Here is a 10299-nt window from a genome sequence, read left to right on the forward strand (position 1 = left end):
CTGAATGACCAGTGCAGTTTCTCCAAACACACTTTTTAAATATAAAAAGTGAGTTCTTGCTCTCTTTAATCAGATTGTTGGCTAGGGTTCAGGAATCATTTGGCAATATTATGTAGCTTATTCAAGCTAGGTTTACATAATAATTCTTAACGGAGGAAAACCTTGTATCGTGACCAACCTTCAAAATCACCACCAGCCTTCAAAATTCCAAACTAAAGTATAAAGAACCGCAGAAACGGATACAGCAATGCCCAGAGAAATACCTTTATTCCCAAAGAGCTCAGCTATAATAAGCAGAGCTTGTTGTTTTAAAGAAAAGATTTTAACCTTCAGAAGACCATGATTTTAATAAGCAACATTCATCCCAGTTTGCCTTTGTATCATTTCATTCTTTTCCTAAGAAAGTTAGCTTTTTAATTGGTAAATATTAATACATATTGATTTACAATTAAAAATTGCTTTCATGTTTAATCTAAGATATCTGTTTGCTAACCATCAGAATATTTATTTTCATATATAAGTGAAAATAGAACTTGTCTTTTAAAACTTAAGGAACATTCCTAAATGTCAATATGTTACAAAATAGTAAGTGATATCTCTCATATAGTGGGTCACTTATTCTTATTCACTGTTGGGTAGAAATGCCTTTGGATAGAAAGAGAAATGTAACAGTGCAAAAAAGCAGCTTTCTGAAAACAACCTGATCAGCCAAAAAACTATGATTATTTAAAACTAATTTATTAAAAAAATACCAGTAAGTGGTCAACTAATTATTTCTGGTCATTCAGTCTTTCAGAATTTTAGAACTAGCACGTCAAAGCCCCTCAGACTTTTAACTGATAGCTTGGAAAAGGAAAACAAATTTTCCTACTATTCAAATCCAAATCAGTTTCTCGGTTTGAATGAACTCATTATTGACTTGGCAAAACTGAATAAACAGAAATGAGGAGGTTGTTCTGTCTGGAGCTGTAAAAGAGCCTGTATCAATTTATCCCTTAACATATTCTGTTTCCATGGGGTAGGTAGAAGGCTCCTCCAACTCAATACTTGGTATCTTTTAAAAATAAAGCTTCAGCTGCAAATATATTTATATATTATATATATATAAATATATATATTTCTTATGATTATTTAAAAAATAATTTTTAAAAATCTGAATCCAAAGACATAAGTGGGTGACCATAATTTCAAATTAGGCAGTTAAAATTTTAGAAGGACAGCACTAAATAAAACCAGATTTATATGGCAGAACCACGTTTTCTATTTTCTCAAAAACTTTTGTGGACTTTGATAATAAGTAAGTGCTCAGAAATTGTGCCGATGGGGTTGTGTCCACCACCCATTTGGAAACACACTAAAACTTGCAAACTGTCCACGAGGATACACCCTGATTCTAGAAATGGGCAGGCAGAGGGGACTGCAGTGTCTTTCTATTAAAAGGAATTACCAGCTTGTGCATTAGGTGTCACTGCTGCCTAATCACTTGGGATGAAAACTCCTGTGTAATGAGCTGAGCTAAGGCACCTGGTGGTAGGACAGACAGGGAGATGCTGTGGGTGAGCTGTGGGTAGACCTTGTCCCTTTCCTCTTGTCAGAGCTCCTCTGCACAGCATTTCCTCAGCTGGGATTTTTGTCAGACCAGGGCTAAGAGTATCTAAAGTGTGATACTCGATATAGCTTTTGGAGGGACAGAGAGTCTCATCTCCATGGCCTGTGAGGTCTGGACAGCACCACACAACTCACCTGAGGTTTTATGCAAGAGGGAAAGAGTCCTGAAAAGTCAAAAGCTCCTACACCCTACACGCTGTCGAGGAGGCTTTCATTTTGCAAGCAAATGTATCACACTAACTCAGTAATAAGACAAATAGTAAGAATAACTGATTAGAACATTTAGTTCCAAAGAAAAATGGTAATTTAAGGCCATTGGGTTGGGCTGCAGAAGGAAACAGCTACATACAGGGATAATATAGCATTTGAGGGTGAGTGTGTGCAGGGCAGAGCAGGAAGGTTTTCTGGGTTTGTCTGTGAAGTATTAAAGCATTCCTAGATGTTTTCATTGCAGTGTGTGGTAGTCTCATAACCCATGGCTTTACAGTTATTTGAGGTCATACTCTTACTTGTTTGGGTGTGAAAGCCAGAATCCATTTTGCACTTTGGGCTGTAATATTTTTGCCTGATAATGCAGATAAAAGCTACTCTCATTAATGCTAAAAGCATGTCATTATCTCCCCACAGTTCCTACAGTTATATTTTCCTTACTTCATTCTATTTCTTTGATTACAAGTATATCAATTGGGTGATTGAGTCTGTGCAATCTTCTGCATTCCTACCTAGCTCTTTAGCAGAGGTGGCTTTGAGAAACCTTCCTCCCAGCATGCTGCTCATTAACCAGTGGCTCTCGCCTCAGTCCAGGTGGGCCCTAGGAGGTGGGTCACTACTTACTGCAAATGAGGAAGACCAGCCTAAAATCAGCATGTCTGCTTGAATACCCTTAAGAAATTGGTGGTAGAGGTGACTTGACAGTTATCAGTTCTGAAGGAAAAACAACTTATGAATGTGTGTATTTAAAAGCAAAAGATTTTTAAAAATTCTGTCTTTATTCCAGCTAAATCAAAATACATGGAACATTTTGGCCCAGGAAAGTATAGTTAAGCCATGCCAAATTACAAGAATAGTACCTTCCTTACTCTTTCAGTACTAAAAATCCTAAATCCTAAAGATAAAACTAGATTTGCCAGGGTTTTAGATAAGATCTGAACATCTTTCAAAAAATGAGGTAGGCAACTATCTATATCTCAGAAATTTTAAAGTCACTAAAGAGCTGTGAAAGTTTTATCCCATGGCTGCAGCATGTTTTTTAATCTGTTTAAACACAGGACATTGGTGTGGGGTCCCAGAGGAGCTGTGCAGTTTGGTTTCAGTCAGACAAGATGTTGAGATGGTGACAGCAGCAATGGGCTATTTTACCGTTTGGAAGAGTCATTGTTGCCTGGCTTGGGGCACCCATGCAAATGTTCTAGGTCTGAAAATGATCAACCTTTCCATCACCCCAATATAACCTCTGCTCTCTTGTTTATCAAAGCCTGTACTATTTCCATGGTGGTCTGCTAGCATCATCCATCCCAACCCATTGCTCTGGTTATACTTTTGCTTTCCTGTAGGCTGCAGCTGCTGAAATCATCCCCCTCACCGACTCCACACCAAAAAGGGTTTTTGTCCAGCCAGATCAGGTCCCTGGTCCTCTTGGCCTCATAGACATTAGCTCTGGTGCAGAGAGGGCACGGCTAATAGGGGTGGTCTCAGGGGGTAGGGTTAGTTTCTATCACGGCCTGAGAGAAGAACAACAGCACTAGGTTTGTCCTTGGAAATATTTTTGGAGCAGAAAAACTGAAGCTGAAAAGGAGAAGGGAAGAAGAAGAGTTATGCAATGTTATGCCTAGTGTTATTCATGACAAGCTATGACCAGGGTCTGAGAGGTCCATCCAGGAGAGCTGCTGTCTGCAGGGCAGGTCCCAGGCCCATCCAGGAGATTGGGTCAGAGATGGGCACACCTACAACATCGCTCAGGCAGGGACTGGAGGCTCCAGGCTGAGCTCAGACACATCCCCTTGAGCCTTGGCAGGAGACAGTGTGGGTGGGGGTCCCAGAGGAGGCTGTTCCCAGGCATTGAGGCCTATGACCTCCCCCAGGACCCTGGCAGGAGTAGGCCTGCACTCCTCATATACTCTCCTTTAGACATTTATGGTTGGCCACTTTGGGTCAGATGAACCTTTGGTTTGATAGAGTATTGTTACTCTCATGATCATTTATTATCTTTCTCCAAGGGAAAGAGCTCACACATCAGTGGATGAAGGGAAGACAGTAGATGTAGCTTTTCTGGATTTTAGTAAGGCTTCCGATATTGTCCCTCACAGCATCCTTCTGGACAAGTTGTCCAACTGAGTTGAACAGATACATGGTGCACTGAGTGAGGAACTGGCAGAAGGGCAGAGCTCAAAGGGTTGTGCTGAATGAGGCTCCATCTGGCTGGCACCCAGTCACCAGCAGTGTTCCTCAGGGATCAATTCTAGGGCCAGATCTTTTCAACCTTTTTATCAGTGATCTGGATGCAGGAGTTGAATGCACCATGAGCAGATTTGCTCATGATACTGAACTGGGAGGTGCTGTTGACTCTCTGAGGGACAAGAGGCCTTGCAGGGGGATCAAGATAGATTGGAGCACTGAACAATCATCAATGGCATGAAATGTAACAAGAACAAATGCAGTTTCTGGGACAGAGTAATGCCAGGTGCAAGTATAGGTTGGGAGAGGAGTGTCTGGAGAGCAGTCCTGCAGAAAGGGATCTGGATGTTCTTGTTGACAGCAGGCTCAGCAGGAGCCAGCAGTGTGCCCTGGCAGCCAAGAGGGGAAACCACATCCTGGGGGGCATCAAACACACCATGACTGACCGGTCAGAGAGGTGACTGTCCCACTGTATTCAGCGTTGGTGCAGCCTCACCTGGAGCACTGTGTGCAGTTCTGGGCTCCACCATTTAAGAAAGATGTGAAGGTCCTTGAATGCATCCAGAGGAGGGCAACAAAGCTAGTGAAAGGGCTGGAAGGAATGTCATATGAGAAGTGACCATTCTACAGCTTCCTGAAGAGGGGAAGTGGAGAGGGAGGGGCTGATCTCTTCTCTCTGAGTTCCAGTGATATGACACATGGGAATGGCTCGGTGCTGCATCAGGAGAGGTTCAGACTGGACATTAGGAAGCTTTTTTTCACTGAGAGGGTTGTCAGGCACTGAAACAGGCCTCCTGGAGAGGTGGTTAATGCCCCAAGCCTGTCAGTGTTTAAAAGGCACTTGGACAAGGCCTTTGATAACATGCCTTAACTTTTTATTAGCCCTGAAGTAGTCAGGCAGTTGGACTTGATGATCACTGTAGGTCCCTTCCAATGGAACTACCCTATTTAGTATCTGATGCTGTACATCTCATCTGATGTAAGATGTCTGCTTTCAGACAAGAGGAATTGTGCCCTAAAAGTGCCTCCAGTGAAGGTTAGTGCCCTTTAAACTCCAGAGTAGATACATATCAGAGTTGATCAGAGGAATCCCATACTTGGTAATTTGAATCACCAGTTTTAACAATGAGCAGTAAGCTTCTATTTTTAAAATCGTGATGCTTAAACTTGTTCTCCTTTTTTTTTTCTTAATATGTTTCCTATAAAAGGTTAATCTTCATTGGTTAGAAAAGCAATTACTACAAATAAACACTTCATTCTCAATGTGGTACTTTTTTTTTAGCCAAAAAGGACACAATACATCCAGAAATATTTGTTTAATCACTTAAATAGTTTAGTATTTATCCAGATTCTCAATGTTTAAGTTGCCTTTTCTTAAGAAATGGGAAATAAAGTTTTTGCTATTTACTGGGGATTTTATCAAGCTTCAGTTAGGTGGAAACTCTAACTTGATTGTTAATGGTCAGAAGTTCATGTTGTTAATTTCAGTAACTGTCACAAAATAAGGAATAAAGATATAACTTATGAAATAATTGTTTTACATGTAAAATTAATACAACTAATGACTTAATGAAAGAAGCCATAATGATACCACAGACTGTGTCTGTGCACCACCACTGTGCATGGTGGTCATGTAAAGTCATCTCTGTCCTCGTAAGGATTTCTAGAAGTGCCCGGCCAGCTCAGTGCCCAACTGCTTTCAGTCATCAGTGAAGGATTAAGTTGATGGAAATCACACCCTCTGAAACCTCTGTCTTCTCATCCCTTTGAAAACTGGGTGCCTTTTCTTCAAGATCTGATTGTAGTGAAGGATATACTCTGTTAATTATTTCAACAGAGAAATCAGTTTTCTTGCTTTTTTTTTTCCAACTGCCTCATGCATTTCTCAGCAGTGCAAATGAAGTAAAGATTCTTCCCACTCCTGTGAGCTAACTTAAATGCTCAAGGCTAATTCAGGCAAAGTTGGTTGTGTTGGGTTTTTTTGTTGGGTTTTTTTTAATGTACAACAGTCTGAAATTACTTTCAGTCAGGAGAAATGTAAATATCAGTACTTGCTCAATTGCAAAGACTGAAAATAATGTAAATATTTAATGTAGTGCATGACTTCGCAACATATTTATAAGGTGAGCTGACCTCAAAAGTTTCCTTAACTACATATAACTAAAAAATAGCACCTTTTATCTCACTGGACTTTAAGGAGACCTCATTGATTCAGAGCATTTTTTAAATATACGTAAACAGTTTTCAGGTATTAAATCTTGGCCTTAATGCAGGGTGTTATAAAATCAAATGTAACTTTGAGCAGGCCTGTTTTTTTATAATAAAAATATGTTTAAATAGGAAAAAATAGTGGCTGCTATAAAGCAGCAAATATTATCCATCCTGTTAGAATTATTTTTAAATACATCAGTTTTATAGGTTACTTTGGCTCATGTAAATTAAAATTTATCAGGCTGGCTGAGTCTGGTGATGCTGATAGCCTGTGAGCTTCTGTCCAAGGGACTAAAGGTCTTGTAGTTAGACGGTGAGTTTGGTGTGGGCCTTCCAAGTGCAGATTCTGGTGGAGTTGAAGTCCTTAGACAAAGAGGCCATTTGTTGTTTCAGCCAGGAAAATTAGAAAGTGTTTTGGGAGCTGATAGACTGACCATGAAAAGCAGAGGCTGTTTTCTTAACTCCCAGGGGGATCAGTATCTCACCTTCTTTTCAGGGGATGGTTGACCAGGTTGGAAACCAACCTACATCTTCATTTGAAGAAGAAGAAAATGTCTTGTGAGAGTCCTGGTAGATCGTGGAAGCAGGTAGGTGCACAGCCTACATGTTCTCCACTTCTGTGACTGTGGCTTGCCACTTGTGCCTATGCCCCCTGCCATCCAAACTCATCCTTATCACCTTTTCCCCCCACCCTCCATCTACAAGAAACATCCTGGGCAGTGGGTGATGCAGCAACATCAGCCAGGGGCTCACTGGCATCTGTATAAGGCAGGGAACAGAGGTGTGTAAAGTGGAGACAAGGATGCGTGGGTCATGCAGAAATCTACCACCAGCCCCTATGTCCTTTACACAGCAAAACTATAACTGGTAACACCCAACACACCTCAGTCACACTTGACCCTGTGATTCAACTTTGCTAATGCAACAGCAGGTGAGTAGGTGGCCAAAAGGAAGTGATAGACTCAAGCTGAGTACTTCAACAACCTCCCCAGTCTCCTCTTGAGCTGCTTTTATCAACTGGGGCATTTACCCTGGGGGTGACATTTCCTTGGGAAAGGCCAAGAAGATTCTTATGTCTGGGGAAAAGACTACTTTTCTTTGCAGATATTTCTCTTTAAGAAAGGTGTTTCAAAGAAAAGTTAAACTCAGCATATTAAGCCTTCCTCAAATGGATATGTCATTTTTATTGAAATTCTAATTAAATGTAGACTCATAAAAAAGCATACCTTCCCAATTTAAATATTGCTGGCTCTCACGTCTGTAGGATTCCAAAACTTATGACGACAGATTAATGACTAGGCTGAAAGTCTGTCACAACCTGGTAGGATAAAGCTAATCCAAATTGACTATATGCCATGATTTTATGACACAAAGTTATTGAAAAGTACAAGAATAATTAAGTGGAAATATAATAGAGGAAGCATTTTCTGAGCTCTGGCACTGTGGCAGAGTCTGCCATCTGATATGGTTGGTTAGAATAGCAGGTCTAGAGTAGTAACACATTTTTATGCTACTTTTGAAAGAAACTGTGGCTCAAGTAGTCTATCATTGAAATTCATTCTGAAAAAAATGGTGACAGCTTTGGCAGTTATAAAACAGAGGTGCCTTGTTCAACTGGGTGACACTAATTATAGGTAAGAGCTCTATAAACACATTCCTTTGTTCTCTGGAAGCTGGACAACATATAATAAAACTCCAGCATAACAAAAATGTCATTTATAAATAAATAGAAAATAACTGCACTTGTTTAATTGAACACAGAAAAGAAAGTAAGTTAGGATGACTTAAGCTTGTTTTTGAGGCTTTGTTTTTTCTTTCAACCATGCTATTGAAATGGTCTTCACAGAATCACAGGATTTCAGAGTTGGAAGGGACCTCTAGAGATCATCTAATCCAACTCCCCCACTAAAGCAGGATCCCCTGGAGCACATTTCTCAGGACTGGATCCAGATGGGTTTGGAATATCTCCAGAGAAAGGGACTACACAACCTCCCTGGGCAGCCTGTTCCAGTGCTTTGTCACCCTCATAGTAAAGAAGTTTTTCCTCATATTTAAATGGAACTTCCTATGTTCCAGTTTGTGCCCATTGCCCCTTGTTCTGTCACTGGGAACTGCTGGAAAGAGTCTGGCTCCATCCTTCTTGCACCCACCCTTTAGATACTTACAGGCATTAATAAGGTCTTCCCTGAGCCTTCTCTTCTCCAGGCTAAAGAATCCCAGCTCTCTCAGCCTTTCCTCATAAGAGAGAAGCTCTAATCCCCCAGTCATCTACGTTGCCCTCTGCTGGACTCTCTCTAGTAGTTCCTTGTCTCTCTTGAACTGGGGAGCCAAGAACTGGATGCAGTATTCCAGCTGTGGCCTTGCCAGGGCAGAGTAGAGGGGGGAAATGACCTCTCTCGACCTACTGGTCACACTCTTCCTTATGCAACCCAGGATTCCATTTGCCTTCTTGGCAACAAGGGCACATTGCTGGCTCATGGATAACTTACTACCTACCAGGACTCCCAGATCCTTCTCCTCAGACTGCTTTGCAGCAGATCCACCCCTAACCTATATTGGTGCATGGGGTTCCTCCTCCCCAGGTGCAGGATCCTACACTTGCTCTTGTTGAACCTCATCAGTTCTTCTCTGCCCAGCTCTCCAGCCTGTCCAAGTCACACTGGATGGCAGCACAGGCCTCTGGAGTGTCAGCCATCCCAGACCACTTTGGTATCATCAGCAACTTGCTGAGGGTACACTCTATCCCCTTGTTCGAGTCACTGATGAATATACTGAAGAAGACCAGACCAAATATTGACCCCTGTGGGACACCAGTGCCTACAGGCCACCAACTCGACCCTGCTCTATTGATCACAACCACAACCGTCTGAGTTCTGTCTCACAGCCAGCTCTCGATCCCCTTCACTGTCCACTCATCTAGGCCACAATTCCTGAGTTTCCTAATGAGGATGTTACGTCTTTGGAGCGCCTCCATCTGTGGCATTCTGTGGTGGTACTTGCACACAGGGTCAGCTGTGCACTGATCCAAGCTACTCAGCTTCATGAACTCAAGGTAGCAATTTTGGTTGAAATCTCTATGTCTGCTTTAGATGGGCTATAGGTACAGTACAGATGCTTGATCTAATGATGATCAAAATCAGAGGCAGCATAGTGTCCTACTTTTTCTAGGTAAGAATTCTAAAAACATTTTTCTGTTTAGAGAAATTGTAGTTTTGAGAGACTTCAGAGTCCAGTTCAGTGACAACAAAAGAGATAAGATGCTGTGGTATGTGTGTTTCCATAGTGACCACACTCCAGGGTAATTTTGAACCATGCAGGTGCAGTGGGACAGGAAGGGTGAAACTCAGGGCAACTGACCCAAACTGGCCGATCAAATTATTCCATACCATAAACATCACCCTCACTATAAATCAGGAAGTGTGCGGGGATGTTTGCAGCTTCTGGCATAGCCACCTTACCAAGAAGGTCCCATCTGGATAGTTGGTTGTCCCACATCTGAAGCCTGCTTGTCCACTTGCTCTGACCACCACGTTTTCCCTGGAGCTGTTGTGCTTGCAGTGTTGGCCACTCAGCCTCCACAGCTGGAAGTGCACAGCTTGCCACTGCTATCTGGAGCTGAGTATGACCTTATCTCTTAAATTAGCTTGGGGCTTACTATTAGTTCATTATTATTATTCTATTAAACCTGTTTTCATTTCAACCGGTGGGTGTCCTTTCCTTTTCCCAGTTCCCCTTCTTGAGTAGGGTTGGGTGACAGAACAACTATGCAAACCGTGACACACAGTCATGTCAGTATTCTGTTCTCCCAGAGCCCATACACCCTACTAAGAGGCTGAAGTCACAGCATAGAGTGGTCTCAGTCTCCTCACACAGGTTCTCTACCCCTCTGTGTAGACATACCAACTTAGTTAATGCTAGCTGGGTTTGCCTGCCTTGAGCTTTTCCATTGCAAGGGGAGATGGATGCTAAATGATGTTGCCTTCTTACTTGCAAGTGAGAGTGGCAAAGTATAGCTGTTGATTGGTACAGAAAGACAAGACTTGAAGAAACAAGGGGTGATAGATTTATACTGGAAGAAGGTAGATT

Source organism: Apus apus, chromosome 2 (genome assembly GCF_020740795.1).
Source record: "Apus apus isolate bApuApu2 chromosome 2, bApuApu2.pri.cur, whole genome shotgun sequence".
NCBI classification, from domain to species: domain Eukaryota; kingdom Metazoa; phylum Chordata; class Aves; order Apodiformes; family Apodidae; genus Apus; species Apus apus.